Consider the following 22,276-nt stretch of genomic DNA (forward strand, 5'->3'; position numbering starts at 1 on the left):
TATTTTTTCAAAGTATTAGGTAACCGAACGCCTATATTATTAAATATAAATATTAAGTTTTTTAACGTATTTAAATATATGCCTTAGTTAATAAAATAATAAATATTAATTTAACCTACATAATTTGTTCGCATTTTAAGCTATAATTATATAGTCAGTACCATCAGGTACGCAAATCATTTGTAATTTTAATTAAATTTACTTATTTAAAAAATATAAAACATAAATATAGAATTTATTATTTATAGTCTATGGTCGTAAATGTTATGTAATGTACATTACAAATTCTTTCGGTGAAAACTTAAGACAATTTGCCGTCTATAAGTGTAATTTGCTCAATCCGTTAAGTACACCATTTTATAATAGGTGGTAACGACATGCTAGATCTTAAAGCTTTTCAGGATAATCACCTCTATTTCATCATACGAAGAGTTATATTTGCATGCATTACCATGCAATGGATATGCATATTTTGTTTGTTACTTAGGTTATTTATTTTTTATTATTATGTAAATTATGAGGTTAGAGTTGGAAAGATTTCGTTGTTTCTAATTTTAAAATTATACATTATTAAGTCTGGGTTAGTTTTATTCAAATGTCTGACCTGAAAGGCTGTTTTTTTGCTAATATGTATTTAAATTTTACACAATTATTGTACACACTATAACTTGAAGTCATGATTGCCGGTGTGTTTGTAACTAATCTTTTACACGGCGGTGAAAGCAAACTTTGAATGTACTTTGATGAGTTTCCTTCGCCGGTTTGTCTCAGGTCCGAGGTGCTTATTTCCGAACTGGTTGTAGAATTTTGACAATCAACAAGCAAGTTTATAAGTATATAGCCCTTGTATTTTGAATAAAAATATTTAACTTTGACATTGTTTGGTTTTCTTACATTTGTGTATGTTTTGGCTTTGTCTCTTAATCTATACTAATATTATAAAGGCGAAAGTGACTCAGTCCGTCTGTTGCTCTTTCACGGTCAAATCACCGAATCGAATTTTATGATATTTGGTATGTACAAGCTTGAATTCCAAGGAAGGACATTAGACTTTTTCAGGCCTAACATCAGACAATCAACGATTCCAATGCGAGTGAGGCCGCGGGCAACAACTAGAGCCCTATATATGCGTATTTATTACTGTACCGCATACCCTACCCAGGAAATAGTCTATTCACACATAGTCTTCTGGTCTATTAATATATATTAATACAAGTTAAAAATTCAGCTCAATAATAAATTGAGTTGATAAATGTAGACTTTATACTTGGCGGTACAAATACGAGACACGTATCTTTGAGGTTTCCAACTGACCGACAAGTGCATACGAACTATTTACTATTTGTGGTAAATGAAAATATTGTGAGGAAAATTGCATATCACGCAAGAAAACTAGACATGGTCTCTGCAATTTAAAAATCAGTACGTGTTTTAATTTATTTACAAAACATCTTAATACTATAAAAGGAATTTTCTCAGGAGTTTTCCTTCTTTTTTTTTCTCGCTGGAAAAACGCATTACGCTTTTACGCAGGGCGCCTAGTGTCTTATAGTACACCGGAATACCCACTAAGAAACCAGCAGTAACCTCCATCTTTTCGGCGAGCGCCAAAGGATCGCTTTCGCATGCTAGTGTGACGCCCCGACGGTCTTCCCGCCTATGGCCTCCAATTCCTAGGAGGGATTCCCGGGGTACTGAGAACCCCCCCAGTCCCTGCGGCGCCTATTGAGGCGGGCTTAGGAGTGGTCCTGGGATAATTATTTTGCAAATAAAATTTACCAATGGAATAATTAATTATTAATACTATGTCAATGTTTAAGATTTTAAATTAACATGGTTATTTTATTACTATCAGTATTTACCATGTTTTTTATCTTTATTTTACGCAAACGTACGAGAAAGGAGGTAGTCCGATATGGACACTTCTAATGCCGTCAACATCTACCCGCAAACTTCAGTCTCGTGAACAAGACATTCGTAGATTATGTCGAAATATCGAGCTCCACCAAATAAAAACAAAAGAAACATGGTAAATATCCCGTTTTAAATACTGATATGTCACTGTTGCTTAATATTATAGTGTTGCGGTTTGAAGGCTGAGTGAGCTAGTGTATTACTTAATGTGCAATAAATGTAAATGTTTGACGGCGCATTGGCGATGTATAGGATTGTTAAGATTCCTTAAAGCTTTAAGTCAGTAGACGATCGAGAGATCTTATCATGGAGCCTATTAGCTAGACAAATTAGATGTTTTTATACATTAGCAGCCTGTAAATCTCCCACTGCTGGGCTAAAGGCCTCCTCTCCCTTTGAGGAGAAGGTTTGAAGCATATTCCACCACGCTGCTCCAATGCGGGTTGGTGGAATACACATGTGGCAGAATTTCGTTGAAATTAGACACATGCAGGTTTCCTCACGATGTTTTCCTTCACCGCCGAGCACGAGATGAATTATAAACACAAATTAAGCACATGAAAATTCAGTGGTGCTTGCCTGGGTTTGAACCCGAAATCATCGGTTAAGATGCACGCGTTCTAACCACTGGGCCATCTCGGCTAAACGTGATGTTTTTATAACTTGACAATATTTATTTAGATTTTACGCTACGGTGATAGTACACTATAGTAAGACTTCTCGTTATGTTTTTCATTCTAGAATAATAGGTTTTGCATGAAAATTGACACCGAATAACGTGGAAGGTGTAGAACAAGACTCCTGTCGTGTTAAATTATGTTATAGGACATGATAGAAGTCATAATGCTTTCAAGACATACAATTACTAATCTAAGGCACCGATTCTCACGTAAATGAACCTAAAAATATACGTGACGTATTGTTCTTTATTTTTAAAGAAAAGTCGGTCACTACGAATTGATTTCGGTCGATTACACAATCTGTTAAATATAGAAATTGATTATCTGTGCAAAACGAGACCGCGAAGTTTTGATTGGAACTCCTTTGTTGGTGTAATTTGGATTACGAATATTACTTTCTACTGATTATTTTATGTTCAAAATATCAGGTAAGAAATACTCACCTTACTCTATAAGATTTTTTTTTTAATTTTTTTAAAAAAGAATAGGTATTAAAAACTATCTATTCTAAATGCTGTTAGGATAAAACTTGTGGGTAGCGCGATAGTGCATGTCATATGTGTGTAGCGTCAGAAAAACAAACGAAAGAATTATAATATTTTTTAATGGAAATATAGAATTATAACTTAAAATGCGAACAAATGATGTACGTTAAAATAATGTTTATTGTTTTGTTAACTATGCCTTAGTTACAGTGATATGTTCAAAAAGTTAAAACATATATATTTTTAATAAAATGGGTGTTCACCTACTTAATATCCGGAGCAAATGGATCATCTGATGTAAATCGTCACAAGCACCCATAGATATTGTCGATACAAGAAATATTAGCCATTCCTTACATCGCGAATGTGCCACCAACTTTGGGAACTAAGATGTTTTGTTCCTGGAGTTTGTAGTTACACTGGTCCACTCCCCCTTGAAACTGGAACAACAAACACAACAACGCTAAGTATTGTTGTTTGGCGCTAGAATATGTCATGTGTGGGTATTACCTACTCAGAAGGGCTTGCCCAAAGACCTAAAACTTACATATTATACCAGTATATAAATGCTATATAATGCATGGTATACTAATTTCCTATTATAAGCAAATGAGGTAAACACACCATGTCTTTAAGGAATCCCTTTAGTCAAAATATGCCATATATTAATATAATAAAAAAATAAACAATCTCAACTGCTTTGCTAACGGTACATGCACATCATAAGCTCCATTCGAATACGTCGTATTCAAACAGCAACGAATAATAAAATTATATGTCGTTAAAGTATATATTATAAAGAAAAAAGACACGCTTTAAAAGCATATTGAATACATATTGCAAAACGCTAAGACGGAATCATATGAAATTTATTTCAAATGTTTTATTGCATTAACTTAACAAAGATTTAATTCATATATAATATACCAACATTTCAAAATACTGTACCTAAATGTATTACACTGTATTTTTTAAAGAAATACGCCTTAAGCTATGAGGCTTAGAGGGAATTGCAGCTGTTATTTAGACATTGCGAAGGTAAGATCTCAAGTTATTTATTGGTAATGACTGTTTACGTCGCCAATCTGTTTACGCTAAGGGCAATCTGTGAACTAAATAGGTAATTTTAGAGTTCGGTGGACCATGTCGAAAACACTTTCAATTCGATTATTATTCCCATTGCTTATATTTCCAGCGGTCAGTGGAAAGTTCTGAGTAGATTAAACTAATTTGTAAATAAATAATGAAAATTTAGAAAGTTCATAAGATACTTGACGTTAATTCGAGTCTCTGGTTATGTTATATGAGATTGAGTTCTGTAATAACAAAATCGCTCAACTTGGCGAATTCAAAATTGTAATTTCTAAATGTATCTTTTGTTTAATCTCGCTCGAATGCCTGGAAATTGTAATGAATGGTATCGATCATTTTATAAAGTATAAAGTACACTTCCATTTATTTTTACTAAAAAAATTAATAATACATTTTTATAAAAAACACACTGTACCTAAATGGTGTAAACATTATTATAAAAATTCTTAAAATTAAAAATATTTTTATTAAATGAAATGTTAAAATACTCAAAACTCTATATGTCAGTATATTCGTTAGCAACATTTAATTTATATTTATTATTATTATTGTTATGTTTTCTAGTTTCACGTACATAATGGTTCAAGATATACTTATAAAAGTATTGTAAACATTTTATTAAATAAAACATTTACTAAGTATAGTTAATTCAAGACGAATGACTTTATAAACGTCTGGTTAGATAAATTGTTATGTTCCGGCACGAAAGCGATTGAGCCGGTGTGATTACAGACACAAGGGGTATAACGATTTGAGCTAGGTCACACAGTGGGAAGTGCTCAGTGTAAAATTACTTTTTGCATTGTATTTGGCAGGAGCAGCGCGGGTAATTGTAAGGGAAGATCGAGTTAACGTTTAGACGACGTTTGGGTTCTCATCGTATATTCTGACGTCGTATAATTATTTTATATTACCTATACATATAATAAAATTAGGGTGTTTGTTTGTAATATTAAAATAATCACTTTTTACTAAATGCATATTTATGTATACACGGTACATATACCAAAATAACGTTTTTTACTATTTTTTTCTGTCGATATGTCTGTCTGTCTGTTTGTAATGTAAATCCGGCTAATCTCTGGACCGATTTTGACGAGACTTTCACTGGCAGATAATTTATGTAATAAACAGTAATTTAGGCTACAGTCATACTTTTTTGTTAAATTCATGCGCACGAAGTCGCGGGGACCGATAGTCTTGAATATAACTTGTAATATGCTGTATCAAAAGATCACAGATTATATTTTTGGTCTACTACTTACTACTTGTCACGTATCATCTAAAGCGATTGCTGTATTTAACGATAATGCTTTTATAGTATTCCTAGTGTTTTTTTTTAATATGTATAAATCATTAAAATAATCTTTAACATAACAAACAAAATTCACTAGAGGAATAACATTTTTATTTCCATCACCGCCATCTGTTAACGATTTAATAAATTTAGCTTTTAGTTTTGCTACTTAACGATAGATGGCTTTTGTCGTGATAAAATTGAAAGAAAATATTTTTTACGAGCCGTATTGGTATGGATAATAAGTTTTTTTTTTTATTTTAACAGTAACTAATTTGAAAATAAAAGTTAGCAATAATTATCAGTTAAAAATCTATGTAACATTACAAATTAAATACGTAAATTATAACTAAATACTAATAATATAATATAAAATATATATATTACAAAATTTTCATTTCTTTTCAAAACCGTTTTCAAGTAATTTAATATAGAAATATGGATTACAAATTAAGTCCATGATCTAGTTCATATGAAGTTATTTCTTGCGAAGACGAACATGTTATTACCTTATTTAGTCCCGTTTCTATTAACTGTCCGTCATCAATGTTATACTTTAGAAGATAGACTTAACTCAAACTCTTTGAACAACCTGTATATATCTTAACCGAATTAATTTCTAGCTTCGCGTTGCGGATTACACGCCTGTCAATACAAAGACGTAAACGAATTATAATAGTGTTGTAAATTAAACAATATACACACTAAAAATAATTTTGTTATTTTTTTTTTATGGCATTGTTTGGCGGACGAGTATATGGGCCACCTAATGGTAAGTGGTCACCACCGCCCATAGACAAAGGCGCTGTAAGAAATATTAATCATTCCTTACATCAACCTTGGGAACTAAGATGTTATGTCCGTTGTGTCTGTGATTACACTGACTCACTCACCCTTCTAACCGGAACACAAAAATACAGAGTACAGTTATTTGGCGGTAGAATATCTGATGAGTGGGTGGTACCTACCCAGGCAGGCTTGCACAAAGCCTACTACCATGTATAACTGATATAACTGAAAATAAATACACAAATTATGAAATCACAAATTTAAATTAATAACAAAAATACAGGAAAAGGGCAGAGTATCAATGTACCTTCTAGAACGGTCGACTAGCAACAAGGGGCGACTCTTTTATTTTTTTTTATCTGTAGACGTGCTGTTGGTCCTACTGGCCTTTCCAGCGTCACCGGGCGTTGGGGCGAGTACTAGAATCAGCCTTGATGTTTGAGCCCTTTCGGGCTCGAGAGTGACGTTCGTCCTGAGGTGTCTCCTATGGTGGGCGACTCTGTCCGTCAGCTCGTATTTAAACGCTCGATGGAGCAGGTGGTTTGCGTACAGTGTTGTCATCTAACAATAGTATAATTTTATATAGTATTTAAGAGTATATATGTAGATATAGATATATTATAAGCACAATAGAAGTCGACCGCGGATTTACACGCCTTTTAGGGATAGATCGTTAGGTTTTCGGTATAAAATGTAGCCTATATCCTTGCTTGAGGTTCAAGCTTGCTTATATTAAATTTGGCTGAGTGGTTTGGCCGTGTATCAGACAGACAGATATATTTACTTTTGTATATATAATAGAAGTACAGTTATATTAGCATTTATATTCGCAATTAGCGGAAAAAGTAACAAAAGACTGCGGGGATAAACTAAAAACAAAAACTGTTAAACATATTGTTCATCCTCACACAATAAAATCGCAGTTTCAGGCGTATTTTAGCTTCCTATTCGTTACCATTGCGCTCTAAATATAAGAAATATAATAATCATATTTTTTTTTATTATAAAGGTGGTCGGATGAGCAAATGGGTCACCTGTTGGTACTTACCAACCACTTGGTCACCACCGCTCATAGACAATGGCGCTGTAAAAAATATTAACCATTCCTTACATCGCCAATGCGCCACCAACTTGGGGAACTAAGGATGACTAAGATGTTATGTCCCTTGTGCCTGTAGTTACTAATTAAATTAATATTGTTATTAAATTAGTTAATTAATAGTTAAACTGGTTCACTCACCCTTCAAACCGGAACACAACAATACAGATTACTGCTGTTTGGCGGTAGAATATCTGATGAGTGTGGAGACCGCATACCCAGGCGGGCTTACACAAAGTACTACCAAGTTAAAATGTGTTTTTTGTTGAAGTTCGCATTTGATGTAGTGAAACCGAATAAATAATAAATAAGTCGGTAGATGAAGAAAATTAATTACAACTCTTTAACTTACTTCTAGCGACAACAGACGACTGCTTATATCTATTATATAAATTTGATACGTTACACGGTATAAACTAGATTTAATGTGACACTTTCTGACATTTTACGATCGAGTTCTATGAAATTGATCTTTTATTTTATTTGTTTTCAACGGATAGACGCATTCGGTCCTATTAGTAAGCATTTAAACACTTTCTTTCAATAAAAAATGTTTATTTTAGTTTAATTCAGACGAAAGTAGTACGACAAGCATTTATTATAATTATAATATTATTTTAATTGTGTGAACGTTAAATTAAAAAAAAAAATGTTCAAATTAATTTATTCGTAGCGGATTTTTAAGATGCAACTTTCCTATTTTATATTCATTGCCCGTGTTTTAAGTTTCTTTAAGATTATTTCAATTATTTTTTATAAGTTTTTATTAATAAAATAGACAGCATAAAGTATTAAAAAACAAAACACTTTTTTTCTTGTATTTCTTTTAGTCAAGACTATTTATATTTTAAATTAAAGGGGACTGTTATGTAAATCTCGTTAATTAAGTCTATTCAAAATTTTGCTCATCATTAAGATATATCTAACCAACAATTTACAAAGTCGAAACAAATGCAAGCAAACAGTCGCCGGCTTTCACAGTTTTATTACTAATGCACAAGTATTCAATTATAATTAACAAAGTTGTATAAGTAAGTTAGTTAGTTAATAAGTAAGTAAGTTTATAATGCAAATAAAATATATTTATATGATAAACAAAGAATATTATAATGAGAACGTAACGGAGCCGTAAAATATATAAAATTATAATAATAAAAAGGCAAAGACAGGCACATATATGGTTCTAAGAATAAATAAAGTTTAATTAAAGTCAAAACTTGTCTTGGGTTCAAATCCCAGGTCGGTTATTGGGTTCCATGGAAAGTTTTCCGTCGAAAACACCACAGTAACAGTCCGAATCTGGAAATAGGATGTGTATACAATCCCGTGACTCGTGCACGTTCCGTCCGTTCCATTGGATTATCAGTGTACGCAAATACAGGTGCACTCTCACTCAGTGAGGGTGAGTGTGCACCTGGATTTGCAAACACTCTGGTGCACTGTGTAATATGTCTTGCGCAGTGGGCTACCGTCGACGTTGGCCGACGTCATCATCAGGTGAAGTAAAATAAATGCTCTAAAAATAACATCGGTTTTCTTTTTCGTGTATATTATTATATAAAGATAAAATTATGTTATTTACTCTACATAGAGACTATGATTTTGCACATTTTTTTTATTAATAGAGTACAGTAACAGTGCAAGCGCCTACCATAACGAATTTTAAGCGCTCAACCAACTCATCCGTATAAACGTCAGACCTAATTGAACTGTTGGTTTGTTAAAAAAGTATATTGCGTAATTCTGATAAAAGTTATGACTGTAATAATGAGTGGTCATGACTGACATAACAACAGAATAAGATTCTAAAAAAAAAAAAAAAATTGTCAGAAGAAGAAATGACAAAATGTCAGAACACTTTACGTATCCATCATTACTTGTCTGACTCTCACTACTCTATGTTGTGACGTTGTTTAAATCTCGAATGAATATTGAACATACATATATATTATAATTAATACTGATTCATTATTCACTTTAGATAAACCCATACCTAAAATCCAATACAATAACAGATTAAATAATTCGATACTGAGGTACTTTTTTTAAATATATTTATTTTTCGATTCACACAATTGAGCCCATGCTCTGTTTGTTCCATTTTTAATTTAATAATAGTCATTAATAATATATGTAATTACACGACTGCAATACTATTTAATAAATATAACACATTTGCGACTAATACAATTATAAAATCCGGCAACGATGCTTAAGATAAGAATGGATTAAACTTAAAAGTTCTGTTATAGATTTGGTCAGCCCCTCGAACAATGCGTTGTAAGTAGATATAAAACTACTTAATGTTATGTTATAATCTCTTATACTACGGGTAAAAAATGTGTAAAAAGGTAAAAAAGGAGACCCCTTTAAATATACTACATTTATTTATCTGTATTCACAGTTTTGACACTGAAAATTATAGGGCCTCGTATAATTATTATTCTGTAGTTAATTCTATCGCGCTAATAATAATTAATCATTCTATATTAATTGAATTAAATAATTATGGTTGTTATAACTTCGACTTTCGCCATGATTACGTTACATTTGCACTGAAATTGTTTACAATATTTATATTTGGAACTAATTCCAAACTTAATAATTTTTCCAACTTCGGTTCCCGGCATTTCATTATTTTTTATCTGTGCCCAAGTACAGATTACATATAATATGTAACACATTATAATGCTCATAACGGAAAAATTATTTAAAAACCAAATAAAAATGATTTTATTCAAATATGTTCTTAGAACTATTCGATCATTATTTAACGATAAAAATAAAAAATATACTCGGAAATTATAGAAATGAACAACTCGTTTTGACAACAAAAGCCAATTGTCTTACGGAGTCTGTTTTACGTCAGTGCGAAGATGGGACGTTTCACTTGCAATAAATAACAACATTATGATATGTACGCGTTTCTATATTTAATGGAGTTTGAATCGATAGCTGGATAAATTGTTAATGGAAAACTGCGTAACCTTCTACTTTCACTCGGCATGTGATAATTTGAATAAATACATTTTATATTTTACACTTTTATGTAAAATTCTCTCTCGTCATTTTGTATACTATACGCGAAATATTGTTAACATTACATAATATATATATATATACGTAATATCCCTTTCATATAATAATATGTAAAATGAAATAAGTTTATGCCTAGTTATCTTGGTGGTCTATATTTATGAAGTAAATATGGCTAAAACAATTCAATCTAGACTTCCGCCGTGAAGATAATCATCGTAAGGAATATTGTTATTATCAGATATAATTCTGATGTGTATCTTGGTGCAGCGTGGTTTATTAAGCCCAAACCTATTCAGCAAAAGGAGTAAGTTCAGTCTAGTAGGGGAATTTTTACTCTACTTTAACGTAAGTATAATGAAACACTAAAATGCGCTTTATAGTCAACTTTCGTTTTAAAATAGTGTATGCAATAGACAATACTTTCCCCTGCCACGAGACCGGTTACTCGAGGTTTTTCTATATAATTCAATTTCTAAATCTTCCTTATTTAATTAAAAGTATACTGGATTCTAGATTCCTGAATCGATCTTTTCTTGAGATGTTTTATCTTAAACGGTAACATGAAAGTCATTAAACGAATGAGTTGAATTGTACGTGCAGTTTTTTCTAAATCTTTACTAATATTCTAAATATGAATGTGAGTTTGTTTGTTTGTTACGCTTTCACATCTTAACAACTCAACCGAGCATCTCATCATGAAATTTTAATACATGTTATCAAGGGTACTGAACACAGGGTACTCAAAACCTAATACACATATTCGCATACGTAGGTTAAGCTGCGGGCGGAAATTAATCGTTCCAAAACTAAGCGTCAACAGCGCAATGGTTTACGGGCCGTGTAGTGTTTTAAAACGTCGCAGGTTCAGTTCAGGCCTCTTAGGCTATTTTCGTGTCCACTTATAAAACTGCACAAGCATTAATATTGCTTGGATATTAATCATTCCTTAAAAGGAGTGCTATTATTCTATGAAAAAAATACAGAAATGTGTCCCTTAAAAAAAGAAATAAATAAAATGAAGACCAAATATATAATGAATAGTACCATTATTGATGTACAGACATGATAGTCAATCTGGCTCCTCACGTGCCCCGATAACTATCGACTCTACTATAGATAGACTAACTGACTAAAATGTCTAGCTTCTAGCTTGTATCTCGATGTTTAGAGATATTAAAAATTATTGAGTATTTCTATACAGAAATTGACAGTGGCATGAAGTCATCGTCATAAATTATGTAAAATTTCGAATATGTTTAAGGTCTTAAAAGTGACATACAGATTCAAAAACTTTATTCAAATTGATTCAAAAAGCCGACGATTTATTTTTAAATAATGATATGCTCATACAGCCAGTTCTAAGGGAGACAGTAAATTAAAAAGTTAATATAAATTAAGTTTCTTGATATCGTTTGGTATGTTTTGATAATATATAAGTATTAATATAATAGTTATCAATACTGATAGAAGATTTTTTTTCTTATCACAGTCAACAAATGACTCTAGAGAGCTAAAACCTGGAAAGCATCTACTGAGAAAAAAATGTAGAACTTAGGGTTTGACTGAATGGAAAATTTGACTTTGTATACTATTTTACCCGTAGAAAATTGTGAAGGGCAGATAGTATACTTGTACAAATAGCACTTGGAGAAATTTAAATCTGACTCAACAATGAGACACTTAAGGCTTAACAAGCTTGTACAAGTACAACCAGTTAATATGTCATTGTTACGCAAAATATTATCCCGTTAATGTGGAAGCTGAGTTTAAGCTGTACTGTATCATAACGGTTTGGCATACAGGTTTCAGAATTTATTTCCATACATAGTTTTCCACACTGTATCTTTTATCAATGTCGGACGTCAAATTGAAGACAACCATTATAATCCGATAACTTTAGTTTAGATATACCTAATTTCAATAGCAAGATTACAATATTACAAAATGCCGAAACAAAATAATTACGATAACAGTAGACTAGTACAGTGTCATAAATCGTTACAGGAATTTATAACAAAAACCTTTTAAATCTAATGTAGAATCACTTAATAATTATGATGACAAATTTTAAATATGTCAGAACACAATTTCGAACCTTATTTGTCATTTAAAAGAACAGATTATATCTTCGCGACTACAGTCATTCAAAAGGAATGATGAACAAATGTATGTATTACTAGTTGTCGTGGCTTCGCTTGCGTTTTAGGGGTTGGTCGTCAGGGTTTATGTATAAATGGCTCATGTCCTTGTTCTGTCTTAGATAGTGTAAGATTACTATTCCATCGGATTAAAATTATTTGTCAGTCCTTGAAATCAGGCCTGATTTATTCATTAGGCAGAGTAGCCAACTACCTCGATCTCGCATGGAAATTAATGAAATTGTAAGTCTAATATTTTTTTCATTTGATACCTTCGTATTATATTATACTATACTTCGTAATTATGAATAAGAATAATAAGAAAAGGATAAAGGGGCCTCGAGATAAGTATTGCCCAGGCGGCGGCTTAGTTAAACTGGCCGGCTCGAGATTAGCCGCCGTGATTGATATTCGATCAGGACTTCATTCGTTCATCCAAAACCAGTTCCATCCATCATTGCGTCAATCTAAACTCAATACGACACGAAGAAATAATATATGTACTTTATAAAATAATATGTTATTCAATAAATTTAATTCAGTATAATTACAGTGTTTACCGCTTAGAGTAATGTTTGTTGTGATATTACGAAATGCTAAGCTGAGAACATGAAATTTATGTATGCAATATATACTATGCGATGTTTATTTAAAGCACGGATTAATATTAAGTGTTCTTGTGACCATCGAAGAAGAGCTATTTGAAAACGATTAGAATCTTTGTACGTAACTATTTCGCAATGTTTTGATTGTTGTATAAGTAAAGTTTTTGTCATTCAACGAGTATCCACAATAGCCTCTAGTTTAGAAGGTATTTTAATGAGATATAAAATGTTTCTTACTTTTTAATTTTTACCGGAGCAAGGTGCTATTCTGTTTATGTCTTATGTTACCACTATTATATTTTTATAATGACAGGTTTTACGGTTAGTAATAAATATTGTTTTTGCGGTCTTGAGTTGAGATCATTAATACGAACAGATTTTGTGTGTAATTAAATTACAAAACAGCTGCCTAATGATTGTTTTTGTCATCGTTTAATTTATCAAAAGGCTAGGCGGACGGCGAGTCCATTAAAAAAACGTAAGCTCGGAATTTCTGTGTTACTAAAGACAAATATTACCGTAACACGGAGCTACGTAATGTGCCATACGTGAATGCGATAGAGACGATACCATCACGGCATTCGCCGGCCAACTGAACGCAGAGCCGCGCGCCGTCGATGACCGCTTATTCAAATTTCGAATTCGAAATAAAAAAAATTAATATCTGTTTTATTTTTAAAACAATGATTCTTTTTGGTTTGAACATTCTGGTGTACTTGTGATAGTGCTGTGAATTGTGTTTCTGGATTGCGTCTGTACCAGTAAGTTTTTTTAATCTATGTTTTTGCACAAAGATAACGCAAATATATTGTTATAATAACACAAAATAAATTGTTACGAAATATTTATTATATTTGTATACCTTACACTTTGGTTAAAATAAAAATCCATATATAAATATATGGATTAGAGAAATATCCATATGAAATATAAACTGAACGTAACATCAAAACAGTTTGATATAATAACGAAAATATTCGTTTTTTATCGGAAAAATGTTACTGTATTTGTTTATTTAAAGTAGATTAAAAATACTGTAGGGACAGTATGTTTGAAATATAGATATTAACAAGAGTGTAATACTCCGGTAACACAAAAATGATCTTGATATTTAATAAACATTGCGTACACGACTGTAGGCACTTACGTGCATAACGTTACGCTATATTATGAAAACCGTTGAGAGCAAATGATAAAATCATTACAAATTTACAGTTTTATAAATACTTAATAACTATAAAAATATAATAAATTCCTTACAAAAAACAAACTAACAATTCACCGTATAATATAATTGAAGGATTAACAATTTAAAAAGCAAATCCGAGCATGAACAATAATACTAGCTAGCAACTATAAAAAAACTTATCATTCATTTTGGCGGGAAAACTTTTTTTTCATTCATGTTTATGACAGACAAAAGTTGTTGTTAACACTATTTTTAAATAAATGTTGTTTAATATACAAATAAATACATACAATATATAAAATAGTTGAAAAAAATAAATAAACGAATACTTAAACTATGTTGTATTATGGAGAAAGCTAAAAATAAACTAACCTAACCTAAATTCCTAAACGAACTGACTAAAATTTGGTAAAAATTAAAGACGAATAAATTAAGAGTCTTGAGAATTAGATTTTTCATCAAACTTTGTAGTTATGTTTCTCGAATGATCATAAACTACTTTTGATTAAGAGTAAGACAGTTTTTTTTTTTAAATATATTTCTATCTTTCTAGAGAGACTTACGCTCTTGCCTTTTGCCTTTCTTATTTTTAATTGAATTTATGTAACTGTTAATATTCGTTAAATAAGTTATATATATCGTAGTCTTAATAAAATACTGGTCGAAATCAAAATCAACTAGTCAGGTCAGTATATTTTGGTAATTGATATATGTAAATTTTTTTGTGAAAATATAATATTTTTAAAATTGCTGTAGAATTGTAATTAAAAATCGTAAGACAAAACCACACGTATTGTCTTAAATATAACTTAAATAACCTTTTAGTTGTAAAAAAATAAAGGTATTTTCGTTAATTAATTGAATAAATGTTTTTTAATATAACCATTCAGAATGGACCCATTATTTTACAATAAACATTATTGTTCAAGTTTTGAGTACCATCGATATTTTACTGAGATTGCGATGTATTGAAATGACTACTGTTTTTTTTTTAATAATTATAATTGTAATAATTTGTATTAAAGATAGTTTTAATAAAAAATAATACTTAGATAAAATATTTTTATGAAACAAAAAGAAAAACAGATTTGCAATTGCAAATTTATTTTGAACTCTAAAATTAAAGATTTATTTAAAACAAGTAAATAATTAATTAAACCGACACGTAAACAATTTTATTAATTACTTTACACGTTGAAATAAATAATTCAGAACTGATGCAATAGTGATGTATCTACGATTATGAACTGTTATGTACGTTCGTTGAAAATGCGTTACGATAGTTATTTACTTGAGTTAACAAATTAACACCTACATGCGATTGGAATGATATATTAATGAGGCAGTTTTATTAAAACAATTTGATGGTTCCGGCGTTATGATTAAATAAGCTAGTGGGACTAACTGTTTCCTTTTTTTTAATGTTCATTAGCAATGTTTGGCTCAAAACTTATTATATAACATATATGACATATTATCGACGAAGCAAAGATAAACAAACCTTAAATTAAAAATTAAATGCGATAATAAGCACTCCAAATAGTTTTTGATAGGTATATACTTTATATATAATGCAAGACTATTTCAATTAACGAATTTCACTTTAATTTTATTTCTAAAACTTCGATAACGAATTCACCAACTTTCAATGCGCCATTTTTTCACGAATCCATATTGATTATTATAGATTACTCAAGAACTCGACCAATTATTATCAAATTGTTTATTTTACTATGATATGGAATGAAGCGATAGATATTGGCTTTAATAATAAACGCTATAAATTTGGTACACTATTATTAATTTAATACTTTAATGATAATTTATTGGAGAAATAATAATTGATTAGCCTTTCAATTATTTATTATTTAAAATTACTTTATTTGAATAAGTATGATAACAAGATACTTCTCCTTAACACAAAATAAGGCCTTTGACCAGTAGAAAGAAAAATACTGTTACAAATGTTGCCATTTTCATTAGCATTTTTATTTTTACATATTTTGTTAGTAACCGGTGATCATCAACGCTAGCTAGTTTTAATGATAGCGATTTATTTCCGTGTCAGATTTATTATCTATCTAAAATTAAAAACTAGAATTTCCAAGCATTATGTCACGCCTCGACAGATTATAAGCAACTTTTTATTATATCTGTACTAATATTACTAAATAAGAAAATAATTCAATCTGTTACCTCTACACGCTTAAACCCTTGAACCGATTAAGATAAAATTTAAAATTGGATATAGTTTCAGTTAAGAGAAAGAAGGCTGATTTTTAAATTTACCCCTCGGGGCGATTATATTGGGGGTACAAGTAAAGCCGAAGATTCATCTAGTTATATATAATATAAATAAAAATATTTTTGTCACGGTAATTTTTAAAATTGTGCCTTGTTATTGTAGCCTTAAGACTTCAAGTTTGTGTGTGATGAGATTCCTTTAACCAACATTGGCACCAACATTGGTCATGCCCATTTGTTTACATACATAACAAATCTTCTGTACGTAACTCCTACGATTGGACCGATGGTTTAGTTGGACCCGGTAGGCGGCGATTGGGGGCACCTAGTATATAGTTGATGAATAATATAAAATATTTGAAAAATTATGATTATCTATATATAAACTTATAGCACATAATACTTGAGATACCTCCAGACTTGGCTTGCTAATTATAATTTGCCTTTTAAATTACGAAAAACAGTTTGCAGAATTACTTTAGAAACTCAACGTTTTTCGCTCAGTTGAGTAAGTGGTAGAGTCTGGTTTAGAATCTGGCGTATGTATTTTTTTTATTCTTAATGAGATATTTATGTAAATGAGGTTTTATACTCTTTTGTTTTTGTTTAAATAGCAACCAGTAGCTTATAATTGTATGACTGAACTATTTCTTTGGTTCTTGTATTATATTCATTAAAATAAAATAATGTATTATTATTGCGTTTACTTGCGAAACGAAGAAAGTTAGTTAGGTTCATTTTTATTCATAACTAATTAAAAAGCAGTAGACTTGAAATTTAAATCACTGTTTTGAGAATAATTTAAATATACGCTATTTATAAAATCAACATTGAATTAATTTAATATAGATTAAAAATAACATGAAATTCACTCATGACACATCAATAGACTACTTAATAACTTAAAGTGAGTAAAATTTCAAAACGAATTTTATACTAACGCCTTCGTCGAAACGCGTTACATCTTTTCGTAACAGTTTTATGTATATTGGTTCAGTCGTTTTTCATTTATTATTATAGCGATATAGATACTGGCACTAAAATAACAACCACGTCTGAATGGTTTTACAAGCATGTGGATTATATCTCAAGATGAACGACTTAGGAACTCAGTAATACTTTTTTATGACAACTCAACACTCTATAAAACAAAGTCGCTTTCTGTTATTGATACGCATAGATCTTTTATACTTCGCAACGGATTTTAATGGGGTTTTCATCAATAAAAATAATCATTAAATTATATGTTTGTATGTATAATTATAATATAATAAATATAGTAAAGAAAAGCTGAGTATTTAAACTTTTGTAGCCGGAAAAAAATCAAGAGTTTTACGTTTTATATTTATTTGTTCTTCAATCTTAAAGTTGTATATAGACTTATTCTACCCGCATGAAGCCGGGGCGGGTAGCTAGTTAGTATTATATAAAAAAAAATATAACATATGTTTTGAAAACCGTTAAGTAAAATGAGATAATTTAAATGTAACACGCTTAACTTATCAAGGTTTTTAATCGCCTTTTCATAGTTATAATAACGAATGCTGGTCGATCTAAAAACAGCGTTGAACACGCTCTGATTCCCTGTACGGTGGGCGAAGGAAGACTATGAAAATGTTTTTAAGTACAAGACGAGAAGAAACATGGAATAGAGATGATCTTGAACACGTGGTAAAGAGTTGAATTACCGTAATCGTAAAATATTTTAATAATAAAACTAATATTTACGAGTACGATTGTGATTTCGAATGGTAATGTTGGTACTAAATCTACAAATTTGTAAATTGCAAATATATTTCACGTAGTAGTTTCTAGATTATTGTAAAGATTTGCCATATTTATGTTAGTAATTAAGAAAGAAATATCAATCTAAGGCATACAGTCCTCTCTTACGCCCAAAAATACAGGGGTTCAGTCAGTGTTAAGGCGATCTTTTATACCAATTTCAACACAAACAAACAAAAACAAAAAAACCGTGGTTTCAGGGATCTGAGGAAATAGTGATAACATCACACACATCGTTTTATTATTTGAGTTTTCGTTAAGATTTTCTGTAATGGCAATCTTATATTTTCATATGTCAATATAAAAATGCATTCAATATACGTAGTTAAAAACTTCAATCACTAATTTGAACCCTATATTTATGAAAATAAGATTAAATATACAGTATTAGTAGAGAATCCCAGTAACCTACTTAATACATCATTGATTATAGCAGTCTTTGTAACAATCTACCATTGTCTACGTTATATCTATATTTTGCTGAAGATAACAAATTATTCTAGAAATTATAATATAAAAAAAAAAACAAGCAATACAATAAAGAGAAATTGTCTTTATTGTATTGCTTGTTTTTTTTTTTTAATACAAGCTCTGATCGCTTTTTAGGGATCCTTACCCAAAGGGTAAAACGGGACCCTATTATTAAGACCCCGCTGTCCGTCCATCTGTCACCAGACTGTCTCATGAATCGTGTTAGTAGTTGTAAGTAGTAATAGTTAGACAGTTGAAATTTTCAGAGATGATGTATTTCTGTTGCTGCCATAACAAAAAATATTAAAAAACAGAATAAAATATATATTTGAGAATATCCCATACAACAAGCGTGATTCCTTCGCATGACGAGTCCGACTCACACTTGATCGGTTTTTATAATATTTTTATTTACAATAATATGTTGAGATTACGGAGTATTCTATCAAATATGGTCATAGAGAAATAATTTTGTATTCTGAAGAACCGACAAGAAACTGATTTGTTGACTCGGTGGTAGGGCTGAATGCTTGTCTAGGTAGGTATCATCCACTCATCACATTTTCCAATGCCAAATAGCAATACTTTGTATTATCATGTTCCGGCTTATAGAATGAGTGAGTCAGTAAAACAGATCCATCTTAGAGCGCCAATGCTTATGAGCACATGTGATTCGGTGGCTCATTTGTTCACTTGAAAATGTTATATAAAAAAAGAAAGAATTAAAACAAAAAAAGTATATCCCATTTGCGATAAAGTGTACAAAATATATGATACTCGTTTTATCGTATTTAATAAGTCATAAGTAACTCGAACGGAGTCAAGATGTGTATATTTAACGAGGGTTTGTAGTGCATTTACAAAACAATACAACATTCTTAACACGTGCGGTATTGAACGCAATGATTGGTGCAAATTGCTCAATCAATAACCGTATTCCATCAGCTTGCTGTGAACATCTAGGTTATAACCGACATAGTAGAATGAAATACATCATATTGTATTAAATTCAACGTATTTTATTCAAATATATTTTTTACAAGAGCTTTTGAATCGTCAAGCGTTACCACCGGATCGAAATGTGATGTACTGAGACGAACCGGCACGAAAATTAGTAGTTATTCTTTTTACATAATATGTATAGATTTTCTGTATATTTGAGGACCCTGGACCTATTTCCATTTTTTTTTTGTGCGTATTAGAGTGGGTCTCTGAAGATTGAACTCGGTACTTGATGGTAGGGCTTTGTGCAAGCTCGTCTGGGTAGGTACTACCCACTCATCAGATATTCTGCCACCAAATCACAGTACTCAGTATTGTTGTGATCCGGTTTGAAGGGTGAGTGAGGCGGCGTAACTACAGGCACACGGGACATAACAGCTTAGTTCCAAAGGTTGTTGGCGCATTGGCGATGTAAAGAATATATATATATATATATAGTTAATATTTCTTACATCGCTATTGTCTATGGGCGGTAGTGACCACTTACTATCAGGTGGCAGATATGCTCGTCCGCCGACCTATGCCATAAAAAAAGACTGGACTCGGTAAGTGGCGCTACGACTGGGATCTAAAACAAATTCTGATTTCAATGGGACTAAGTCGGAAGATCAGCTTGTATAAGCTTTTATTACTTACTACTAATTCATTTTGATAATAGAGAGCAATCATTCATCCATGCATTTTTGTCTCTTACTAATAGGCTTTACTTCTGAGATTGTTTTTAAAGTAAATTGAAGCCTGCATATCGAGCTTCTAAGTATGAACTGAGGAATATACTTTAAATAATGTTCGTAAATAATTATAAATGTTAAAATAAATAAATAAATATAATATATATATAACGGGACGGTACGCCAGTGTACCAATAATGCGGAAAAGTCTTTTCTCATAATATTTCTAGGAGATAAATAAAATCTTAATTTAAATCTAGACAGATTAAAAAAAACTCGCACAAATAACTATTTATCATATACATAGGTGAAAAAATCACACACACATTCGGTCGGATTGTGAACAGTTGCAAGATCAAGTTTATGTATACCCAAAACGTAGCAAGTAGCTCGCAGCTTAGTTTTAGAAAGTATCATTTATTTATTAGTATAATCATTATTTTTTATAACTTTTAATCGTTATATCTTGCATCCAGTAACGCTTTGTAGGTCAGTCTATTTTATATTATTCTATTATTATTGCATATATTACTATACACTGCTGGGCCAAGGCCTCCTCTCCCTTTGAGGAGAAGGTTTGGAGCATATTACACCACGCTGCTCCAATGCGGGTTGCTGGATACATGTGGCAGAATTTCGTTGAAATTAGACACATGCAGGTTTCCTCACGATGTTTTCATTTACCGCCGTGCACGGGATGAATACATAATTCATTCACAAATTAAGCACATGAAAATTCAGTGGTGCTTGCCTGGGTTTGAACCCGTAATCATCGGTTAAGATGCACGCGTTCTAGCCCCTGGGTCATCTCAGCTCTTAATAATTAATCTTAATCGTATATTTATAGCTTATTTTATTGGACTTAATATTTGTTGATTTCTTGCCAGGATATATTTAAATGTAATTAAATGTAATTGTACTTCATTGACATACTCTGTAATTAAAGTTGTGGGAAAGAGTAACAAATGAGTTTATTGACGGTTATTCTCGGTAGAATCTACTTTCCGAACCGGTGGTAGCATTACATTTAATTAAGACTGTCTTGACTATTCAATTTTATGAGTCTTTCATTTATGAATCTACTTGAATAAAGAATGATTTCGATTTCGATTTCTATTTCATAGGCCACATTTTTAGTCTTTGTTTATTTTCAGGAGAGTCTCAAAAAATATTCTATTCTATGATCAAAATATGTATTGGCGAACAGCCTGGGCTTATTTATAATACTACTACTTAGTGGGGCGCCCACTTAAAACACACCTGAACGTAGACTTGAATTAAATTAATTGAATGGGTTTTATTAATTGCAGGATTCGCAGGGTTGCAAGCCATACGACATGTTTAATTTAATAAAATGATGGAATCTTTCGTATTATCGTCTATTTTTGACTTTGACTTGACCTAGGTGGGGGCCCCTTGAATCCACGGGGCCCTGGGCTGAAGCCCAAAAAGCCATACGGTAGATCTGGCCCTGTTGGCGAATGTAAATCAGGAAGCTGTTTAAATGGTCTTTTATTAAGAGGCTTATTATACTAGTTGTTTGTGATATATACAAATAATATCGTCTAAAATTTAAAAACATTGATTCAAATAATATATCTTAAGGTAATAATTCAATCCGCGTGATTAGTGAATTAATAATGGGTATATCCCATGTGAAGCACATGAAGCTGTTAGTCTTTCACCTCAAACTATTCCAATCGTATCAGTTTTGGCATAATATCAGTCCATAAGTGAGAACACATACGTAGCACTTATGTTTGCACGTAAATTTTT

General features: G+C 31.2%; 1 protein-coding gene across 2 annotated transcripts in view; it reads left to right on the plus strand.

Annotated features, from left to right (window-relative positions):
• Nucleotides 1-22,276, plus strand: part of F (forked) — a 99,708-nt gene that overhangs the window by 3,361 nt on the left and 74,071 nt on the right. Inside the window, exon 1 of one of the 2 annotated variants that reach the window (XM_026640021.2) lies at nucleotides 13,734-13,899. The exons of the other annotated variant lie outside the window; for it this stretch is intronic. The gene's annotated coding sequence lies outside the window, so the exon portion shown is untranslated. Of the gene's footprint in view, nucleotides 1-13,733; nucleotides 13,900-22,276 lie in introns of those variants that run through there. 2 annotated transcript variants of the gene reach the window in all.

This window comes from Vanessa tameamea, chromosome 17, assembly GCF_037043105.1.
Source record: "Vanessa tameamea isolate UH-Manoa-2023 chromosome 17, ilVanTame1 primary haplotype, whole genome shotgun sequence".
In the NCBI taxonomy this organism is placed as follows: Eukaryota; Metazoa; Arthropoda; class Insecta; order Lepidoptera; family Nymphalidae; genus Vanessa; species Vanessa tameamea.